This window comes from Budorcas taxicolor, chromosome 10 (genome assembly GCF_023091745.1).
Source record: "Budorcas taxicolor isolate Tak-1 chromosome 10, Takin1.1, whole genome shotgun sequence".
Classification (NCBI taxonomy): Eukaryota; Metazoa; Chordata; class Mammalia; order Artiodactyla; family Bovidae; genus Budorcas; species Budorcas taxicolor.
Window position 1 is genome coordinate 89,207,674 of NC_068919.1, and position 23,932 is coordinate 89,231,605.

Below are 23,932 nucleotides of genomic sequence, written 5' to 3' on the forward strand. Positions count from 1 at the left end.
TCTGGGAAACTAATACATCAGACACCTTGAATGATAGCAACAGCAGTAGATACCAAAACAGAAAAAGTATAAAAATTGTAAATGTATTTTCAGAAAGTTTTATTACTCCAACATACAAGTAAGTAAAAAACACATCTTAGTATGAAAATGGAAGTTTCAGAGTAAGTGTCCTGACCTCCCTTTCCAAGTAAACTGATGATCTTAAGCTCTTCTTATTTAGAATTTCTAAAGCCACCACTGCCTGTGTTTGGGGTTGAAATAAAGGCACACTGATCTTTCAAAGGTATATTCTATGACTGAGAGACATAATGGAAGAGTTCAAAGTCATAACCTGGCACTAATAATAGGAACATACAAAATCTGAAAGATAAGGATAAGGCAGGGAGGCCACTTCCCTCTTGGTCCAGGGGTTAAAACTTCACCTTTCAATGCAGGGGATGAGGGTTTGATCCCTGGTCAGGCAGCTAAGATCCCACATGCCTCACAGCCAAAAGAAAAAAAAAGCATAAAGCACAAGCAGCATTGTTCTAAAGTCAAGGAAGACTTTAAAAATGGTCTACATCAAAAAAAAAAAACTTATAAAAAAGTACAAAAGTGGGGTACCTGAGAAAGGTAAGACAGTGATTGAACGAGATCCAAAGTACAACTGTGGGAGAGTCATTTCACCTATTCGGGTCAGCATGTGTTTCAGAGCTATGCCAGCTACCAGAAAGGGCATTTTGAATGTATGTGGCTTTTATTGTTTACCTCTATTCCCCAAATAAAACCTGTTTCAAAGACTTCCATCTTTAATTCCTTTAATGCTGGGGGCTGCCAGCATTCTCACACTTCACATACTCTCAATTCTGGTTCCTTATTCACACTCATATAATTGGAGTAAATGCCTGGACACCCTTTTTATGTTGGTGTTGTCATTTTATTTTTGAAAGCTTTTCTATTTTATATTGGAGTAGAGCTGAGTAACAAGGTTGTGACAGTTTCAGGGGGACAACCAAGGGGCTCAACCGTACATATCCATATCCATTCTCCCCTAAACTCCCCTCCCATCCAGGCTGTCACATAACCTTGAGCAGAGTTCCATGTGCTAAACAGTAGGTCCTTGTTGGTTATCCATTTTAAATATAGCGGTGTGTACAGGGACACCATTTTTTAAAATCTGCCTTCTTGCTTGAGTTCCAGTTCTCAGCTGCCTCCTTCACATAGCCGGAAGATGCCGGCTGCCCGCTCATACTCAGTGAATAAAACTGTCTTGTATCTTACACTAAAGCCACCCCTGGCCCTTTTCCTTGCCTGAGTTAGTAGATCACTCTCCTTCCACTGAGTTTCAGCCCCCTCAGCTGAAACCATGGGATCATCTTCAACTCTGCTCTTATTCTTCATGTTCCAACAACTGACAGTCCCAATAATTTCCCCTCTTGTCTCATGTATTTATTTTGCCACTGTCCTACTTTAGGCCCTAACCTCTCTTCTGAAATACAGTCTCAGCCTCCTGACTGGCCACTCTGCTTCTAGCTGCCCAGTGGTCCAATCCCCCTTGTCATCCGAGTTTTCTTTCCGAAACACGGTCACAGCTTGTCAGAGTCCTCTGGAAGTCCGGGAGGCCTGCAGCAGTCTCCGTTCTCAGCGTGCATGCAGAGCTCTCTGCACCTCAGCCTGTTTGCCAACCCTGTCTCCCCCAGTGCTCCCCAGCATTTCCCCTTTGTCTCAACCAGCAGGCCTGCCTCTTTCTATGTCTCCTTGAATCAATTCATACTATTGTTGGGAAGTATTCTGCTGTGTCCCACCTTCTTCGAGAATGTCTATTTGTCCCTTAAGGTTCAGTGTAAATTCTCCATGAAACCCCTTTTGATTCTTGACCTTCACTAATGATATTTATTAATTTTTTAAAATTTTATTGGAATATAATTGCTGGGCAATGTTGTGTTAGTTTCTGCTGGAAGTAAGTCATAAAGAGAAAAACAAATATCGTATATTAATGCATATATGCGAAATCTAGAAAAATAGTACAGACGAACATACTTCCAGGGCAAGAATAGACAGGCAGATGTAGAGAACGGATGTGTGGTCGTGGGAGCTGGAAGGAGAGGGTAGGAAAAACTGGGAGATTAGGATACTTACTCAGTTACGACTTATTAACACAACACATTAATACTTATTAAGTATTCATGCTTTGCTTTCAGTTGCATAATACAACTTACATCTGCTTTTTAACATAGGTCATTGTTTCCATGTTTACCTTCCCTTCTTTCCAACACCCGACTGCAAATTCCCAGAGGCTAAGGCTCCTGTTTTCATCCTTTGAAACCAAGCTTAAATGTCACCTTACCTGTACTGACTAATGCTTTTTCCTTTATCAGCGCTCCAAAACATTATAAATGCATATTACATTATTTAATATCATTTTAAAAATTAGTTTTTCTTCCTGTATCTTATCTCCCAAATTAGACTGTAACCCTCTCAAGGTTAGGGAGCCTGTACTCTACTGAACTCTTACATACTCAGTATATTATTGCACAACTATTGCTTGATGGATGGTTGCACTGGCATATCTCCCTAGCAAAATAAAAATACCAGGCTCTTCAAATAATTAGCTTTGTGACCGGAGACAAATCATTTTTCTTCCAGGGGATTTAGCTTACTGTAGTGGGAAATCATTGGTATCTTTGTTTCTTAAATGTAGAAATTCACTGATGTGTTCCTTTAAATCACATGCTAAATCTAAAAGCAACATCAACAATAGCAAAAAACAAAAACAAAATTGAGAATCAACTGCATGTTTTCTAAAAGCAATAGGAGAGGCATTATTTGATAGAATACACTATTATTCTAATTTCTTATCAGAATTTAAAGAAATAGACAACATTTTCACTGACGTCATATGTTAAAAAAATATATTACATATATATAAAGTATGTACATTTACATACATATATATTTGTATATAGGTATATGTGTAACATATGTTTCCTTTTTCTTAGCCGTTGTAAGTTTACTACAGTAATATTTACGCAGAACAGCAGTTCACAGGCTTACCTCATAACAAGATCCTCATTCACTTTTGTCAGCTACTATTTTTCTTAAAATCTAAAAGAGGGGACCTTCATGTGTTATTGTGGTCTTTACACTTTACTCCATTTAGTTTATCTCTTTCCAATATATTGTGGCAGTTTGAGCAATATGTGAGATTAGTTATTTCATTTAGAATTACAGCCCTGCATTTTTCAGAACAGGGAAAGTATTGTTAATTGAATCGAGAGATGATTGCCCTATGGTTACCTCAGTTTATTCATGTGCTGTATAATTTGCCATAGTGATAATTACCTCCTTGTTCTGAATATGGTAAAGTGTGCATGAAGTTCTCTCTCTCCTTCTCTTTGTCTCTCTCTGTCTCACTTTCTCTCCATTCCTCTGCCCCCTCCTATCACAATGAGTAAACATTTTACATATGATCTGACATGATTTGTTTATAGACCTTTCCATCTTATATTACTATGTCAGTCAAAGCACTTCTAAATAAAAGCAAAAGGCCATTCCCCATCCCCCACAAAAAAATTGCTCAAGGATCGGTTGCTACTTGACTTATTGCTTTGATCTAATTATGTCTTGGTTTATAAAGGAAGGGTCTTAACCTGACCCATAAAATAGTCAGGGGCTAAGGTGAGGAGGTGATTGGGGATAGACATGGGACAAAGTCAGCCATGAATCTGATGATATTTTTTTATTTCTAAGTGTATTTGCCCCTAAATTACCCATTTGTTTAGTCTCAAAGCTGTGTTCAACTCTTATGATCCCATGGACTGTAGCCCACCAGGTTCCTCTGTCTGTGAGATTTCCCAGGCAAGAATACTGGCCCATAATGCCTCAAGATTTCAGTTTATATTGCTGCAATTTCTTCTACACTGGAATCAAACACCTATGGAGTTGGTCAGAGAATCAAACTAATGTATGCTTTATAAAAACCTCTTAATTCTAGGATAAGGGAGAGAAGTATATTGTAACTCAAATATATAAATGGTTTCCCAAGTTTGATATTTGATGGTTATTATTTTTTTAGATTAAAAAATGCTGAAGTGCCAAGAAACTAAGTAATATTTTCTTGTGAGTTCTTCCTTATATTGAGTAATAATATAATCAGATAAATATTTATAGATAATAGACATGATTCTGGAATTGCCTTAAAATAGTCAGGGGCTAAGGTGTGGAGGTGACTGGGGATAGACATGGGACAAAGTCAGCCATGAATCTGATCACTGTTGAACCTGGTTGATGCGCATGGAGGTTAATCATATGATTTTATTTGCTTTTCTCTATGCTTGACATTTTCCAAAATTTAAAAAAAAAAAGTTAAAAAAGCATATCATGAGGCCTCTATCATGGGACACTTGTCAAGGGACCCAGATTAGGGTCCTGGCCCAGCCAGTAGCATGTGGTGCTTGACTTTCAGTGGATCACAGCTTCTTAGACTTCATTTTCCTGTCAGTAAAGTGAAGGCATTAGATGAGATCACTGGTTCCCAAGAAGATGGAATTGCCTCAGAAGCTTTCCTAAAATTGCACTAACAACTCTAGAATTTTGTGTGGATTTAGGAATTAGAAGGAAACGTGTATTTCAAAATAACTTCTCAAGTGACTGTGCTGTGTCATTCCTTGTTGTTGTTTGGTCCTTAAATTGTGTCCAACTGTTGTGACCCCATTGACTATATATAGCCCACCAGGCTCCTCTGTCCATGGGATTTCCCAGGCAAGAATACTGGAGTGGGTTTCCATTTTCTTCTCCAGAGAATCTTCCCAACCCAGGGATCAAACCTACATCCCCTGCATTGGCTGATGGATTCTTTACCATTGAGCCACCAAGGAAACCCTTTCATTCCTTTTGTGAACACAAATTTGATGGTATCAGAGAGAGTGATTAAAAGATGCTTACTCCTTGGAAGGAAAGTTATGACCAACCAAGACAGCATATAAAAAGCAGAGACATTACTTTGTCAATAAAGGTCCATCTAGTCAAGGCTATGGTTTTTCCAGTGGTCACGTATGGATGTGAGAGTTGGACTATAAAGAAAGCTGAGCGCCGAAGAATTGATGCTTTTGAACTGTGGTGTTGGAGAAGACTGTTGAGAGTCCCTTGGACTGCAAAGAGATCCAACTAGACCATCCTAAAGGAGATCAGCCCTGGGTGTTCATTGGAAGGACTGATGCTGAAGCTGAAACTCCAATACTTTGGCCACCTGATGCGAAGAGCTGACTCATTTGAAAAGACCCTGATGCTGGGAAAGATTGAGGGCAGGAGGAGAAGGGGACGATGGAGGATGAGATGGTTGGATGGCATCACTGACTCAATGAACATGGGTTTGGGTGGACTCCGGGAGTTGATGATGGACAGGGAAGCTTGACATGCTGCGGTTCATGGGGTCACAAAGAGTCAGACACGAGTAAGCGACTGAACTGAAAGAGAGTGGGGTTAAAAAAAAGAGAGAGAGATGTGAGGCTCTACCCTTCAACATTTTAAGAGGTCTAGGATGGGTTCTGAAGATTTATGTTTTTAAAAAGGTCTCCAGGTCATTCTAATAGGGGTCCACATTTCACACTTTGAGAAACACTTTTCTAAATTATCCCCATGGCCCTTTCCAACTTGGTAAGACCCCATTATGCTCCCTGACCATTACCTTTTTCTTCTTTTCTCTTTTGTACCAGTCTATGAATATCTGGTCATTTAACTACAAGTATACAACAGTCAAGAAAATGATGCTGTTTCTTGCTTTGGGTCCTGCAACACAGCAGAAACAGACTCTAGTTTAGTTAAACTTCATGCTATGTCTATACAGCCATAATTCTTGCTGGGGAAAAGATTTTCTAAAGTAAATGTAGCCTGTCAATTTTACATTGGCTACTTAAAACAGATAAATTATTTTAGTCTATTGTCTCTAGTCTTGCTTCCTAATATTCACGTTGCTTGAGTCTTATTCTTTTTTGCCAGTCCTACTGGACAGATTAATAAATTGAGATTAATGAGATTCTTCCTGTTCCACCTGTTTTTAGCCAAATGCCTGTATGCTACATGAGCAGGTGGGTGGCTGTGATGTTGATCACCAAGCTTCTTTGCATAGTGAACAACTGTTAGATGTGAATGTCAGAGAAAATATTGTGATAAATTTCTGCCTGCAATGAGGAAACATAAATATGGGTCAAAGAGGTTTTAGTAGCCCCTGTTACTTCACACCGCAAAGTTTTGTGTTAATCACTACTTCCAAACCTAGAAATTTTTTAGTAGCCCCAAACTGCATTTTAGGGGAGAAGACAATAAAGTAAAGCTGAGAAGCAGTCAAAGCCTTTAAGTGTTTTGTTTTTTAAGTCTTTTTTCCCCCTTTTTTGGCCTTTCCATCCACTTACAAGTTTCTGACTGTAGAGGAAGTGACTTTTTAAAGCATCATACTTGTGACTGCAGTTGATTTCATAAGGCCTAAAGGATCCGCCTGCCAGTGCAGAAAAGGTGGGCTTGATCCCTGGGTCCAGAAGATCCCCTGGAGAAGGAAATGGCACCCTGTTCTAGTATTCTTGCCTGGCAAATTCCATAGGCAGAGGAGCATGATGGTCTACAGTCCATGGGGTCGCAAAAAGTCAGACACGACTCAGCTACTAATCAACAACAGCACATCAGAATGAGTGCTGAATATATCATGTTGAGCTGAAACAAATAAATTCCCAGACTTCTCAAGCAAAAACGGGATCATCAGAGAACTGCAGTTCGGAATCTGTCACTAGATTGAGGCACATATAAGTCCCCAAACTGCAAGGGAAGGAGAAGACTTTTATAAAGAGGAATAGAGAGTTGAGGGGCTGTAGTAAACATGGCATCCGTGGCTTTTCATTGGCTGAGTCTCTGCCAGGAAAGAAGAAGTGTTTCTTTTTCCTTTTGAGCTCTGTGATTGTCTTGGGGTATGAGAGCTTCCCCTCTGGCCTCCCCACTCTATTTAATTGAGATTTCTGTTTATTAATTTTTTACAATAGAAGAACTAACTCATCTGCGGGGCGTAACATTTGACAGTGATAATGAGGAAACTTGCACAGAAAGCTTCGCCCTTTGTGCTTTGTCACATTCTCCAAGCTTTTCTGAGCTCAGAAATTGCAGTAATATTCTATAAATGTGTTTAATATTTCATTTCTTTAAAAAATTACTACTGAGCAAAGGACTTAAATAAAATAATAACTGACTCTGAGTCAAAGAATAAAACCTCTCTCTGCCCCTATGAGCACTGTGGTGTAAATCTCATCAGAAGGGGTAGCCTGTCCTGTGACTATGTGGCATTCTAATACGAGCCACACAAATATGGACACAGGTAAAGGCCTCAAAGCATAAATATTTTATTAAGAGAAAATTCTTATTCAGTAGTTTCTGTTCCTGTGGTCAATAGCAAAGCTTGCTTCTAGGAAGGAAAGACGGTAAATTCCTAACAATTGAATGGTGAAGTACATTGTATATCACTTTCCCCAGAAATATAGTTCTGATGGTTTTGCAGATTTTTTTTTCTGATTTACATGTAGATAAATCGAACAATTACATGGTTCTAACGAGCTCCTTGGTTCTTACGAATAATGGAGCATGTTATATTAAGGCTAACTGATGTTGGAGAAAATCAGGATGGGGTGGGATATATGGATGAGGTAACCAAGAGATTCCTCCTATTCTGGAGTTTTCAGAATAGTCCAGACAGCCTCAGGTTGACCCAAGTCAGTTCTGTTAGGAGCCACTAGAAAAACTTGCTGAGAGAGGGTCTCTGAACAGAATTTCTCAAAAGATACATTTATTAGTCAGGATCAGTTTAAAGCAAAAGTTAAACATAAAACAACAGTTTAGAAAACTAAACTGGTGGGAAGGCATAACTATCTTTAGTTACCTCTTAAGTACAAGGCTAAAAATGTGAATCTAAGGAAAGGTAGTGAACTAAGTGATGTAGAACTAGGGAGAAACTAAGGAGCAAGAAGTCCAAAAGTGCAATGGGCTCTGCAGTTGCTTGATTTAGTGGCTCACTGATGCTCTCATAGACCAGGTTCTTTCCCTCTGTCATCTGCAGAATGTCAGCTTTGTCCTTAGACTGGCTATCCTCTATGCAAGATATCTATGCTGCTGCTACTGCTAAGTCACTTCAGTCATGTCCGACTCTGTGTGACCCCATAGACGGCAGCCCACCAGGCTCCCCCATCCCTGGGATTCTCCAGGCAAGAACACTGGAGTGGGTTGCCATTTCCTGCTCCAAGGCATGAAGTGAAAAGTGAAAGTGAAGTTGCTCAGTCATGTCTGACCCTCAGCGACCCCATGGACTGCAGCCTTCCAGGCTCCTCCATCCATGGGATTTTCCAGACAGGAGTACTGGAGTGGGGTGCCATTGCCTTCTCCGATGCAAGACATCTATAGCTCTTCCAAATGTCAGATCCAGGAATGATGACATCTGAAGGAAAAACTCAAGCTTCTTAGGTGCAAAAAAACCATTTCCAGCACCATCAGCACTCCTAAGTTCCCCTGACATCTTTTTGGTCAGGGTTAAGTCACATGTTCACCCTTAAGCCAATAAGAGGAAAGGAATGCCATGGCTGGAGTATGCAGAAGATGGACTAGATCTTGGAGATTTAAATGCCAATTCACTGAAACAGCAGAAAATGGGGAGAATTCATATCTTTCTCAATCTGATGGGTCATGGTCGGTCTCTTGTAATGTGGTCCTAAATATGGAATTGGAAGAGATCTTTAGTAATTGTAATTGCCTAGGACTGCTTTGGCAAAGTGCCACAATATGGGTGCCTTAAAACAACAAAAATTTTGGTCGGACAGTTTTGGGGGCTAGAAGTCCAAAATCGTGATGTCAGGAGGGCCACACTCCCTCTGAAACCCGTAGGGGGTTCATTCCTTGTCTCTTTCTAGCTTCTAGTGGTTTGCCAGCAGTCTTTGGGGTCTCTTGATGTCTTAGTCAAAACTGCTATAACAGCATACCGTAGGCTTATAAACAAAGGAAATCTATTTGTCTGGGATTCTGGGGGCCCACAGCATGGGCAGTGTTCCCATACCAGGGTTGGACCCATGTTCCCTACATCGGCACACAGATTTTTAACCCTTGGGCCACCAGGTATGTCCAAGCTAGAGAATCTTCAATCACTCAGTCCTCTGTATTTTACTCTCCTTATCTCATTCACAGGATTGAACCTTATTTCTTTTGTTTTGTCCTTGGCAGGAAGAAAAGACAGCTGGCAGCTGTCCTTCATTTGGTTTTGCACAGATTGAAAAGCATCTTCTTCCCCACCCCCTTCATCCTTCACTTTTGAGTCATTTGTTTTACTTCTTTAAGAACCTCTAAAACAATTCTTTGTTTCTTTAGAAAAGAGGAAAATTCCTTGACATGGAATTCTCTGCTATCCTGCCTTTCGCAGGGCTGAAACAAAAGCTACCTGTCCCCGTATTTCCTTTCTATTCTCCCTCACACAAATCTGTTGTGTGACTCTCAGCAGTTTATGCCAACGTCTGCCAAAGAAATGAAACTCCACATCTTTCCACAAGCTGGACTTGAGTTAGAAAAGTTATGCATAGAACTTTTCGAAGATCAGGGAGTTTACAGAAGTTTACAGGGAGTTTACAGTGTAGGAACTGGGACATTGTTTTCCTGAGAACTTTGCTACTAGGATTTTATTTTCAGTGCAATGAGGAGCCACTGAAGGATTTTAAAATAGAGGGTGACATAAGAAAATTTCATTTCTAAAAATTATGAGGGCTGTTGGGGAAAAGTGTAATGGGAGAGGCAAGAAGAAGCTGGAAGGTGTTTGACAGCCACTCCAGGAAAAGAATACAATAGGAGAGCCACAGACTCCAAAAATGTGGTTCATTTCCTGTCATATATTCCCTTATATCCACAATATTCTGTTGTGGAATTTGCTGCTAAAAACTCGGCCTCTGTGCACCGGTGTCGAATCAAATCTTGGAGACTGAGTTTTGGGTGAAGCAGAAAAGAGTAGCTTTATTGCCTTGCCAGGCACAAGGTGAGTTGGCAGGCTCATGCCCTCAGAATTATGTCCCAGCAGGGTTGGGGCATTGTGGCTATGGTGAGGAGTTTTACAGCGTTGCTTCGAGGGTGGAATTGCTGACAAGGATCAGGGTGCGTGCAGGGCCTGCCCTCCTTTAATCCGGCCTCAGGTGGTCTCCTGATGAGTTCTGTATGATCAAACTGTGACCTTCTCTCTGGATTGAAGAATGCTTCAAGTAGTTACCATCTTCCATTTGTTAGGGGCTTTAGTTCTGCAGAATAGTGCAGAGACGCAGTTATGTGTGTCTCTCGAGGTGGAGCCAGGACTGAGCCCCAAGGATGCACAATTGTTTCCTGACTGCTCCTCCCTGGTCTCTGTATCCCCCAGAACCCTGCTTCTCTGCTTAGCAACTCTTTGAACCTGCCCCTTTGAACTCAGGGAGAGTCATGGAGGCTGAAACTAATTTCCTACAAACAAGAAATGGGGGACACAAAAAAAGCTTCCCTACGCAGGAGCCCCACAGGGCCTGCTCAGGTTCAAATTGTACCGATTCAGGTTAGTTGCTCCTTCAGTATAGCAATGTCTGAGGACTCATCTATAAAAGCCATGTGGTAGGTTTAGGGATCTGCATAACTCAGTCACCTGATGTTTCAAAATACAAACAAGCCTAACGTACATTGCCACTAACTTCAGGTTGGAAGAACTGGTTTCTTAGAAACAAAGCCAAAAGCGAAACTAAAGGACTCCTGTAAAAGTGACCATATGTTTAATGCTGGGTCACTGATGCTTATCATCAATTAGTACACAGTGGATACAAATCTGAGCCCTTGGATCAAACTTCAGTGACTCTGCCATGCCCTTGCTGAGTGGCTTGGATGTATAAAATGGGAGTAATAGTGTCTACTTTGTTGTAAACTATAAATGGGATAATAAACTAAAAGTGCTAGGATAGTACATACAAAAGACACTCAACAAGTGAGTGTTGTTGCTGCTATTTTATTAATAGACATTGATCATTTTATCCAAGTTATTAGGTAAAAATTGGGATGATACCCTGGAGAAGGAAATGGCAATCCACTGCAGGATTCTTGCCCAGAGAATTCCATGGACCGAGGAGCCTGGCAGGCTACAGTCCATGGGGTCGCAAAGAGTCGGACACAACTGAGCAATGAACACACACACATTAAACAAAAATTGACTGGAGAAAGCATAAGTGTGGATTGTTCAGGTTGAAAATGAAATAAGAGAGGTGCTCCCCACACTCTTAGCAACCGCACCGCACACACAGAGGTCCTTTGTCCAGCTACCCAAATGCTTGCTGTCCATTTTGGGGGGTTATTCTTCCCCCGGTAAAACAGGGTGCTTCCTCCTGCCTTCTTACAAGCATATGAAGCGTTGCTTGCCTCGTACACAGTGCTGAATTATAGACGATGAACTAAGAGCTATATATTCACTCTGTCTTCCACACATGTGCCTACTAACCACACCAGAGCTTGGTAAAAAGAGGACAATGGAAGGTTTACTCATCTTTTTATTTCCTGCTTGTTCTCTCTGGTGTGATCTCCCTATCCAAAAGTACTGCGCTTGCCCTTCACCCTCTTTGTTGCCTCGGAGCGATCGTCAAATGTATAGATACACTGTGAGTTGGAACAACTGAGCAAGAAGAGGCCTGGTCTCCTGCATAAATATGCTGTCCTCTGAAGAGTTTGCAAATGTGTTTACAGCCAATTAAAAAGGAAAGCAAACTAAATTCAAAGGGAGGCAGCGAAGAAGGCTTGAGCAACCTTTCAGCTGCAGGTTTGGAAGAAGCCGTGTGTGTGTGTGTGTGTGTGTGTGTGTGTGCGCGCACGCGCGCACACACATGTGTTTTTTTTTAATATTGTGACAAGTGAAAAAATACTGTACCGTGAATCCATTGAGATGCTTCTGGAGGTTTTTCTGTTGATCTAATTGAGTTGTTTGAAGCGTGCTTGAGAGTTCTCACCCAGCCCATGTCAGCATCCCGCCTGCTATCAGCCGCAAGAAGTTAATCCAACCCATGTCAGCATCCCGCCTGCTATCAGCCGCAAGAAGTTAATCACCTCTGCATTGTTAGGAGAGGTTGTCAGGTATCTGATAGTTGTCCATTCTGCATGGCAGTGTGTAGGTATGGAACACACGTGTGTCTGTGTTTGCCTTTGGAGCATGAACCCGCCTGACTATGCGTGATAACTGGAGGAGAGGAAAAAAAAAAATCTTTCTTTTACACGCCATAAGTTTCCCAATCAGGGCCCTGGTAATTAGATGGCAAGAGACAGATTAACAAGACAAAAAAAAAAGGAAGTTTATTGACACGTGCAACGTTCATGTATGCACGGGGACAGCAAGTGATGATAACCCAAAGGAGTGATTAGAACTCTGTCTTATATACTATCTTAGGTTAGATAGAGGAAAGGAGGATTTTGGCTTCTGCGCTAACGAGGCAGGTTATGGGAAGCTGACAGGAAAGGTATGGTAAAGGGGTTGTTTAGCAACATCTGTTATGCAGATTTAGGTCAGTGCCTTCTCCATAGACAAGATTTGTTAAAAGTTCTCTGTGTCCTGGTCAGGAAAAGGAGGATGCCTTTACAAATGTAGGTCTCTTTTATAAATGTAAATTTCTTTTATAAAAGGAAAGTAGCCTGTTTCTAGAGCTTTTCTTTGGTCTGATGGGTCTCAGTACTCTTTAGCTAGGAATAAGCCATATGACAAGCATCTTTTAGGTGGCATATTCTGGTACTCTGAGAACCAGCCACAACTACACCTCCATCCAGACAGTACCTGCAAACAGTATCACTGCCAGCTGTTGCATGACAAATAAGCAGACAAAAGACAACTGTGAACATCCATATTACTGTTCCTGCAGCCAAGCCTTTTAAATGCTACTCTCTTATCTGAATCAGTCTTGCACCGCCGTCACCACAAACTTCACCTCCCATCCCCTTTGACTGAAGTCTCAGACTGGATGTCATCACTCTGGGAAAGTGTTCTTACTGCTCAGGACATTGAGGTTAGGGGCACCCCCTCTGTTCCTATTTAGATATTTATTTGGCTCTGGCAGCTCTTAGTTGTAGCATGCGGGCGGGATCTTTAGTTGTGGCATTTGAACTCTTATTTGGAGCATGTCAGATCTATTTCCCTGACCAGGGTTTGAACCTGAGACCCTGCATTGGGAATGTGGCGTCTAAGCCACTGGACCACCAGGGAAATCCTTGATTTCCTATTTAAACACCTAATGTACCATACCAACTCCTTGCTTAGATACCTGAATATATTCCTCAGTAGTGTTACTGTGCTGAACTTGGGTCCACTCACCTGATGCCCAGCAAAGCCAAACGACTGACACCAGGTTAAGGTAAAGGAAAGACAGTATTTATTGCTTTGTACAGTGCCAAGCAAGGAAAATGGGTTGTTCTTGCTCAAAAGACCCGAACTCCCTGATGGCTTTCAGGATACTGTTTATAAAGACAATATTTTGACTGAAAGTTGCAGCTCCTGAATTTTCTTCTGATTGGTTGATGGTGAGGCAACAGGGTGATATTTCAGGAATCATCAGCCTCTGGTTCCAGCCAGTCTGGAGTCTAGTGCTTGTGGTCAGCACGTGGAGTATAGTGCTTGTGATGACCACCAGATTCTATCTGGGTGGGAGGTTTTCAGTTTAGTTCAGTCACGCAGTTATGTCTGAATCTTTGTGACCCCATGGACTGCAGCACACCAGGCCTCCCTGTCCATCACCAGCTCCCAGAGTTTACTCAAACTCATGTCCATCGAGTCCATGATGCCGTCCAACATCTCATCCTCTGGTGTCTCGTTCTTCTCCTGCCCTCAGTCTTTCCCAGCGTCAGGGTATTTTCCAGTGAGCCAGTTCTTTGCATCAGGTGGCCAAAGTCCTGGAGCTTCAGTTTCAGCATCAGTTCTTCCAGTGAATATTCAAGATTGATCTCCTTTAGGATGGACTGGTTGGATCTCCTTGCAGTCCAAGGGACTCTCAAGAGTCTTCTCCAACACCACAGTTCAAAAGCATCAATTCTTTGGTGCTCAACTTTCTTTATGGTCCAACTCTCACATCCATACTGACTACTGGAAAAACTATAACTTTGACTAAATGGACCTTTGTCAGCAAAGTAATGTCTCTGCTTTTTAATATGCTGTCTAGTTTGATCATAGCTTTTCTTCCAATGAGCAAGCATCTTTCAATTTTGTGGCTGCAGTCACCATCTGCAGTGATTTTGGAGCCCAAGAAAATAAAGTCTCTCACTGTTTCCATTGTTTTCCCATCTATTTGCCATGAAGTGCTGGAACTGGATGCCATGATCTTCATTTTTTGAATGTTGAGTTTTAAGCCAGCTTTTTCAATCTTGACTTTCATCAAGTCTCTTTAGTTCTTCTTCACTTTCTGCCATAAGGGTTGTGTCATCTGTGTATCTGAGGTTATTGATATTTCTCCCTGCAATCTTGATTCCAGCTTGTGCTTCATCTAGTCTGGCATTTTGCATGATGTACTCTGCATGTAAGTTAAATAAGCAAGGTGACAATGTAAAACCTTGATGTACTCCTTTCTTGATTTGGAACCAGTTTGTCATTCCATGTCTTGTTCCAACTGTTGCTTCTTGACCTGCATGCAGATTTCTCAGGAGGAAGGTAAGGTGATCTGGTACTACCATCTCTTTAAAAATTTTGCACAGTTTGTTGTGATCCACACAGTCAAAGGCTTTAGTGTAGTCAATGAAGCAGAAGTAGATGTTTTTCTGGAATTCTCTTGCTTCTTTTATGATCCACCAGCTATTGACAACTTGATCTCTGGTTCCTCTGCCTTTTCTAAATACAGCTTGAACATATGGAAGTTTGCAGTTCACATACTGTTGAAACCTGGCTTGGAGAATTTTTGTCATTACTTGGCTAGCATGTGGCATGAGTGTTATTGTGCGATAGTTTGAACATTCTTTGGCATTGCCTTTCTTTGCGATTGAAATGAAAACTGACCTTTTCCAGGTCATACACTATGAACCATGCTGTGTAGGGCCACCCAAGATGGATGGGTCATGGTGGAGAGTTCTGATAAAACATGGAGGAGGAGGGTTGGGGTTGAGGGCTCTTAGTTTCTGCAGGGCAATTCACTTATATGCATCAGATTGTTATGCATATGTCTTGAGGAGGAACTAGGACTCTGTTTTTATCACTGAACTGTTTGTCTTTCCTTTGTTCCTGTTATCCTTCACTTCCCTAATTAGTAATTGCTTGAATCTGGTCTTTAGAATTCAGGGAGGGCCTAAGAGAATAAAGCCTTTTTCTACAAACAAAAATGGGGGAAACTGAAGGGCTTTTTAACCCAGTGTGGGGAGGTCCCACAGGGTCCTGCTCAGTTTTAATCCTCTCTTTTTCTTTGATATCCTCAGTCCTTAGGGGAAGAGGAGCAGGACGAGAAAGGAAATAAAGTTTTGGAAAGAGAGGTTAATCATAAACTTGGCAGAGGAACTCAGTTTTAAGGAAATTGGGTTTTAGCACTTCACACATGAAGTGAGGTTATGTTGTATTCATCCCAAAATTGAAAGCAATCCCCAGTGTGTAGCAGAATCACAATAAATTAATTACCAAAGTAACTTAATAGCTGGTTTGTCGGTAAAGAGATTGCAAGGCCAGAAGGCTAGCTTGTGACTTATAGATTGTCAAAAGTCACTCAGTTTCCAATAACTTTGATGACTTTTATTTTAGGCTTCTCAGCTTACCTATATATCTTCATCATCATGTTCTTAATGGTCTGTGGAATTCCCAGCTCTTATAATTGACTAGCAATTGTTAGTTGAGGGTGGGTCTGCAACAGAGAAGGGCTAGATTAGGAAATACTCAGGCCCTCCTCTTTTGCTTAGTACTCAGCTTTGTTAGGTGATAGGGACTCAGCCCAGATGGAGAAAGCATATTCTAGGCACAGTCAGAGTGAATCTGGGTGATGAACTGGGGAGAAGTTACAAGGCAAATTGTTTCAAATGTGTTTTATTTTGTACATGAAACCCTTACTTGTTAGCACTTTTAAAATAATTGATAAACCAATACAGTATTGTAAAGTAAAATAAAGTAAAAATAAAAATTTAAAAATAAAATAAAATAATTGATAAACTTGACTATGTCTGTGTATTTTCACTCTTAGACAGTGCTGTGGGTATAGCCTCCTACATCAGTGACTTTGGACTTGAATTTCTTTTTGTCCTTGTTCTACTTGAGTTTAGACTTTCAGCAAATTGTCTTTATGTTTCTCCATTCTACCTCTGACATGCCTTGCAAATTCACCCGTAACGAAATCTGTTTAATGAAGGTCACAGAAACTAAGCCAATATGAGACCTGGGAGTGAAATCCAGTGGTCCTGATTTTTTTATTCACTAACGATCCACCTCTATCCCATCCTCCCACCCCCAGGTCAGGACAGGTTATAGTATTTCAGGCCTTTGGTTTTATTGATCAAGTCATCCATCTCTCATTCTGCAAAGTCAGGCTCCTTCAGTACTTCTATGGATCCATAAGAACTCTTCCTCTTGAGCCATGTTTGAATTTGTCATTGATATTATTTACTATGTCTGATAATAAATAGTTTTTTAAACTAAGAGGTCGGAGTGAGCAGGAAGGATTAGCTAGGATACCAAATCCCTCCTTGCTGGAGAAAGGCATGAGAATGCACTGTCCTCATCATAAAGCTGATGTTTTATCTCTGAATAGAACCTTAACATAATTCTTATCTTAGAAATTCTTATTTAGCTGTCTAAGACTGCCTTTCTCATCTGTCTAAACAATACATGTAATCTATTATTTTTTAATTATGTATTTACTGATTGATATAAATCATTTTTAAAGTCTTAATTGAATGTATTTTTGCTTTATATTGCTTCTGCTTTATATCTTAGTATTTTTGGCCATGAGGTATATGGGATCGTAGCTTCCTGACCAGGGATCAAACGCATACTTCCTGCATTGAAAGGTGAAATCTTAACCACTGGAACGCCAGAGAGGTAACTAATTAGGACATCAGCTGGATTCTTCCACATTGGCTTCACTAAAAGATGGAAGGATTTTATTTCTGTCTTGGTCTGGAAATACCTCGGGAGATGGTGATGGACAGGGAGGCCTGGCATGCTACGATTCATGGGGTCGCAAAGAGTCGGACACGACTGAGCGACTGAACTGAACTGAACTGAATGTTGATGAAAAAGAGATCCTGTGGGTTAATTGTTCACAGAAGTAGTTTACTGTTTTCTCTACCAGTCATTTTTGATTCTTCTTTTCTTAACCTTTCCACGATTCCTATTATTTCCCAGCCATTGTTCCCTCTGTGATCTTAGAGAGACTAGTATAAATGTACTTTGCCACAGCTTTCTCATTTACCTGTGTGGCTCTTACCTGGGGCAGCTTGCTTTATTTATTTGTTTTTTCATGTTTTTCTCTTTTTTCAGTGACCATCACCACAATCCTGTTTATTTATTTTAAGCTTTTTATTTTGTACGGAGGTATTTCCAGTTAACAATGTTGTGATAATTTCAGGTGAAAAGGGAAGGGACTCAGCCATACATGTACATGTACCCATTTTCCCCCAAACTGAGACATCTTATGTTACATGCTGGGCAGGTTCCTGAAGAGGTGGGTAGGAACTGAGTCTTTGGATATGAAGTCATTGCTTAAAGAAGTGGAAGAACTTGCTGTTTGAGTATCCCCTATTATGAATCTTTTCCCAAGCAAATAATCACTCTTCATCTTATCTTCTATGCAAATGCTGATTTCCACATTTAAGTTTTACTGAAAGTCCTACCCATCTGTATATGTGTCTTTACATAATGGTCACTCCCCCAATCTTACAATTGAAAATTAGGTAATTTTCCTTTACTCACTCTTTTATGCCAGAAAATCTGCTATCTCTATTTTGGTAATTCTCTTGGAGGTCCCAGCAAAATGATCATATCTCTGTTTCAGTCTGAAGATAAAACAGGCAGAGTGCATACTACACAGTGAGGTACCCAGAGCCAGGTGAGTGAACTACTGATGACTTATCAGAAAGTGGCAGTAAATCATGACTTCCTCACAAAATATAGACATGTTTGCTTTGGGCATTTAATTTTAAAACACGCTCAGATATGTTTTTCCTCTCCCTCTCCCACTATGGGTTGATTCCTTCATAAAATGAAAAATAAATCATCTTTGAGTCATGCATGAAGAAAATTTTCCTTTTCTAATTCTGAGAGTGATTATTTTGCTTTGAGATAGGATCTCTCCTTCTGCGGCTCGCTGAAACATCAACAAAATAATATAATTCAGAATTGAGTATAAAGATAAAACTTAACTTACCTTTGTACCTTTAAATACATATTTGAAAAAAAAAGTGCTGTTATTTTATGGATTTTCTTTCTTTGTCATAATGTTACTGATTCAAACCAGAGAACTAAATCTTAATATTCTGCCCAAGATAATGTGCTGTTTTGTGCCAAAGCAGAAAATGCCAATAAAAAATAAGGAGGTCCCAGCCCAAATCTGTTATTCCTAATGGACTTCAGTTCAGTCACTCAGTCACTTCTCTCTTTGTGACCCCATGGACTGTAGCACACCAGGCTTCCCTGACCATCACCAATTCCCAAAGTTTACTCAAACTCATGTCCATTGACTCAGTGATGCCATCCAACCATCTCATCCTCTGTTATCCCCTTCGCCACCTGCCTTTAATCTTTCCCAGCATCAGGGTCTTTTCGAACGAGTCAGTTCTTCGCATCAGGTGGCCAAAATATTGGAGATTCAGCTTCAACATCAGTCCTTCCAATGAATATTCAGGACTGATTTCCTTTAGGATGGTCTAGTTGGATCTCCTTGCAGTCCAAGGGACTCTCAAGAGTCTTCTCCAACACCACAGTTCAAAAGCATCAGTTCTTCAGTGCTCAGCTTTCTTTATAGCCCAGCTCTCACATCCATACATGACTACTGGAAAAACCATAGCTTTGACTAGACTGACTTTGGTTGGCAAAGTAATGTCTCTGTTTTGTAATATGCTGTCTAGGTTGGTCATAGCTTTTCTTCCAAGGAACAAACGTCTTTTAATTTCTTGGCTATAGTCACCATCTGCAGTGATTTTGGAGCACAAAAGAATGAAGTCTATCACTGTTTCCCCATCTGTTTCCCATGAAGTGATGGGACCAGATGCCATGATCTTCATTTTATGAATGTTGAGTTTTAAGCCAACTCTTTCCCTCTTTTCTTTCACTTTCATCAAGAGGCTCTTTAGTTCTTCTTCGCTTTCTGCCTTAAGTGTGGTGTCATCTGCATATCTGAGGTTATTGATATTTCTCTCGATTCCAGCTTCTGCTTCATCCAGCCCAGCATTTGGCATGACGTATTCTGCATATAATTTAAATAAGCAGGGTGATAATATACAGGCTTGACGTACTCCTTTCCCGATTTGGAACCAGTCTGTTGTTCCATGTCCAGTTCTAACTGTTGCTTCTTGACCTGTATACAGGTTTCTCAGGAGGCAGGTCAAGTGGTATGGTATTCCCATCTCTTTAAGAATTTTGTGGTTTGTTGTGATCCACACAGTCAAAGGCTTTGGCATCGTCAATAAAGCAGAAGTAGATGTTTTTCTGGAACACTCTTGCTTTTTCCATGATCCAACGGATGTTGACAATTTGATCTCTGGTTCCTCTGCCTTTTCTAAATCCAGCTTGAACATCTGGAATTTCATGGTTCACGTACTGTTGAAGCCTGGCTTGGAGAATTTTGAGCATTACTTTGCTAGCTTGTGACATGACTGCAATTGTGCAATAGTTTGCGCATTCTTTGGCATTGCTTTTCTTTGGGATTGGGATGAAAACTGACCTTTTCCAGTTCTGTGGCCATGGCTAAGTTTTCCACATTTGCTGGCATATTGAGTGCAGCACTTTCACAACAACATCTTTTAGGATTTGAAATAGTTTAACTGGAATTCCATCACCTCCACTAACTTTGTTCGTAGTGATGCTTTCTTAGGCCCGCTTGACTTCACATTCTAGGATGTCTGGCTCTAGGTGAGTGATCACACCATCGTGATTATCTGGGTCGTGAAGATCTTTTTTGTACAGTTCTGTGTATTCTTGCCACCTCTTCTTAATATCTTCTGTTACCATTAGGTCCATACCATTTCTGTCCTTTATTATGTCCGTCTTTGCATGAAAACTTCCCTTCGTATCTCTAATTTTCTTGAAGAGATCTCTAGTGTTTCCCATTCATTTTTTTCCTGTATTTCTTTGCATTGATCACTGAGGAAGGTTTTCTTATCTCTCCTTGCTATTCTTTGGAACTCTGCATTCAAATAGGTATATCTTTCCTTTTCTCCTTTGCCTTTCTCTTCTCTTCTAATTCCTAATGGACTTAGTCATTTCAAAAAGCATCTGTGATCAACGTGCTTCCTGTAACTGTATGTTGCAAAGTGAATCTGGGATGGAATCATTCTACCTTCTGACCCAGTTCTCAAGTCTGCTCAAACTGAGGAAGCCAGGAAGCCGGATGTAGAAGCTGGCTTTACTCCTGAGAACCTGAAAGTTTAGCTAGCAGGGGAAGACAAAGAAAGAATAGGGTGTTTTCTGGTGACCCTGCTTCTGTGATCGGTCTGTACCTGTCTTGTGCCTCTGTTTGTATACCTTGGTTAAGGGTTCACTTGAAATACACTGAATGCTGTGGTCTAAGTAGAATGCTGTACCAACCATGATTTCAGCACTCCAAAATCCAGCTTCACCTTTGGAACCAGACGAGCTTCATGCCCTCTGTCAACCTTTCATTTCAGGAGGGTATTTGGTTGGATGCCCATCTCCAAGCAAGCTGATAGACTGCAGGTGTGCACAAATTAGTTTTCTTCAGGAGCTATTTATTGGTTTTAAATTAGCAGCATATTCATTTTTGAAAGTAAAAACAAAGGCAGCCTCTTCATTTTACCTTTGTAAAATGAGGTGCGCAAAAGAGATGCAGTGTGTCTGGTCTGGTTTGTACATTGATATCAGAGCACCTGGATAAAATAGGACCAATTTGGTATTTTTTTCACTGGTCTTTTGGTGGTCCTGTCTTACTGAAAGACTCAAACAGAAGCTGCAGCCATGTCTAATCATTGATGGATTTCTTGACATTTTTAGAGAAAGATAGGTCAAGTTAATAATGATATTGTCTGACTGAGTTATCATAAATTATCCTAGCAGTGTTAATTAGATCTGCTCTTTTTCTCCTCCCAGTTAAATCTTCAAGCATATGTGTGTTTTTGTATCATTAATTTAAAAAAGTCTTCAAATCACTCGGTATCACTTACCTAGTTTGAAAGATGCAGCACAGTGCAGTGGAAAGAATACTAGAGGTGAGGACTTCCACATTCCTGTCCAGGTCTGATAATAGTTTGTCACGTGACCTTGGATACAACCTTTCAGCCATATTAATTCTTTGCTGTTGCCAGCTTACGAAGCTACTTCAAGAGTTTGGACCATGAAAAATATACTTCTTCTCTTCCTTAAATACACATTCTCTTTTAAAGCAGAATGTGTTATGTACTGACATTAAGGAAATTCTTTTTTTCCAGGAAGGTAATCCTTTATGGCACAGGATAGGATTACCTTCATGGAACAAATTAGCAAATTCCCCTACTTTTAGGCTATTAAAGTGATTTCCAGATCACTCTTGTTCACCTTTTTCCTCCTTGACTTCCTTAAGGCAAACATTATAAACTACATTTAGTATCTCTAAACTGAAGTCCAGCTGTACTTAGGTAACGTCCAACACTGTCAGAAATCCAGAGAGAATCAGAGATAGAGTGGCCAAGCAGAAAGTGAGATGAACTTTACACACTCGTTGTTGGAAGATCCTTTAGTCCAACCACTGAAGCATTGTTCCAAACACTTTGTGTTCCTCAAGATTTGGCTTCCTGTCATGGGTTCCCAGTGGCAACTGTCCAGGGGAGCCATTTAAACTCCACAAGATTCAGCTTTCTCATCAATAAGGGAGAGAAATTAGACCCAGTTGTCTTTCTGTTTTGTTTGCCTTAATATCCTCTTATTCATCTATGTATTTTCTGAATTTAAGAAATCTGCTCTTAGAGAAAAAGGACAAAACAAAGTAGGTAATAATGAGATTTTTAAAGCAGTAGTAAAATTAAATGCTTTGAGGTTTGGCACAAAGATCCAGTAGTTCAGTTACTTGGTGATACTTAGAAGTTGAGGAGACTGATTGGCTATTTCAAGTCAGAACTTCCTGTTATAACTGAATAATAAAGATACTTCTTGCTTAATACGAAGTGGCTAAAGCTTAAAAAAGACCACTTCTAATACCCATAAGCAGTCAGATAACATGTCTTGACTATTGACCCTTCCACAAACCTTGTCTTTCACTATTGACAGAACACTTCTCTGCTATTTTCACAATAAAAAAGCCCAATTAAATGGAAATCTTATTTTCCTAAATGATTGCTTTTAGGGGTGTTTAGATTCAATAGAAAAGCACCCTATATATATTTTTGCAAAGTCAGTTATTCAGAACAATTAAAAGGAGCTATGTTCTTTCAGTCTTATGAAGGACATTACATTTTTCTTAGAAGTCGTATTTCCGCTTCTGTTGCCACAATCACTTATGATATGACATTCAAAAAGAGTTTTGAATTCTTATATGTAGTATTTAATTGGATAGTTTAGAGTAGTACTTCAAAGTAAAAATTTAATATTCCTGAAATAATGTTTTAACCCAAGCTTAGTCATAAAGTTACCATATACATAGTAAGGATTACTCTAGGATGGAATATAATGTCTTGATTGGAAAGATGCACAAATGAAAGCTTAATTTCATAGAAGAAAGGAAGTCTGGGCTATTTTTTTGGCAATAGGAAATCAGATCAAATATAAATTTGTATGACATTCAGTCAGAGTCATATAGGTAGATGAGATCTGTCTTTATAAATATTTTCAGTCTCTGATTGGAGGAATGAATACTGTGTTACATGACTAAGATGCAGTGTTGGAACTGAAGTAGGATAATTCCTATCATTGGTATACTGGGAAATTATCTCTTCATACAGCTTTCATATATGTGTGTGTGTGTCTGTGTGTCTGTGTATACATATATATACATATATATTAGGTGGGATCATACCCAGCTTTGGGCCAGAAGGCATCGGACTTCTCAAAAAGAGAAGCAAAGGGAGCTAAGTCTAGTAATGGTTACTATACTACTTACTACTAGTAATATTTAAATGTCCAAAGAACATTTAACCCATAGAAATAGTTCTAATAACTGACTAAAAGAAGGACCCCCCCCCCAAAAAAATAAAAAATAAAAGAAGGACCCCCAAATTTCCTAATGCAAATATCAGTTTTATTCCTAGGGATTTGGAAAAATAATAATTATGATTTCAAATTCCAAGCCTTAGAGCATATATTTGAATAAGTTAACCTTTAACAACAACAACAACAAAAACGACTTTCTAAGAAGGCACACAGCTTTTTGGCCTGTGGTATTTTCTTTGGAGGGAAGGAAAGAAGTTAGGGGGAGAAAAAGGGACAAAATGGAGGAGGAAATAAGGAGAAAAAATATTCAAGCAAAGGATATGACTAAAAAAAAAATTATTTCTTAAAAAGCAAGGGGGAACTTAAAAAATAAATTTGCTTTATAATGCAAAGCAAGTGTACTTACCCAAGGGGAACTCTCTCAGATCCTCCCTTGTGTTGGATGAATTTGCCTCCTCCCACTTCTGCTGACCTTTCTCAGGTGCCCGCAGCAAGAGAGCCTCAAAGAGGCCACCGGCACACTTTGTCTTCTGGGTTATCAGGACTTGGCTTTCTTCACGCTGACAAGGGGCGCCTGGCACAAATCAGAGCAGCTCAGAGACGCATGTGGCTGTGCCTGCGAAGCCTCCACTGGCAGCCAGGCACCCCCTTGGC

The 23,932-nt window shown here is 40.2% G+C and overlaps 1 protein-coding gene across 1 annotated transcript in view; it reads left to right on the top strand.

The window, feature by feature from the left end:
* NRXN3 (neurexin 3) overlaps window positions 1-23,932 on the top strand; it is a 1,753,959-nt gene that overhangs the window by 1,630,691 nt on the left and 99,336 nt on the right. The window lies entirely within an intron of this gene.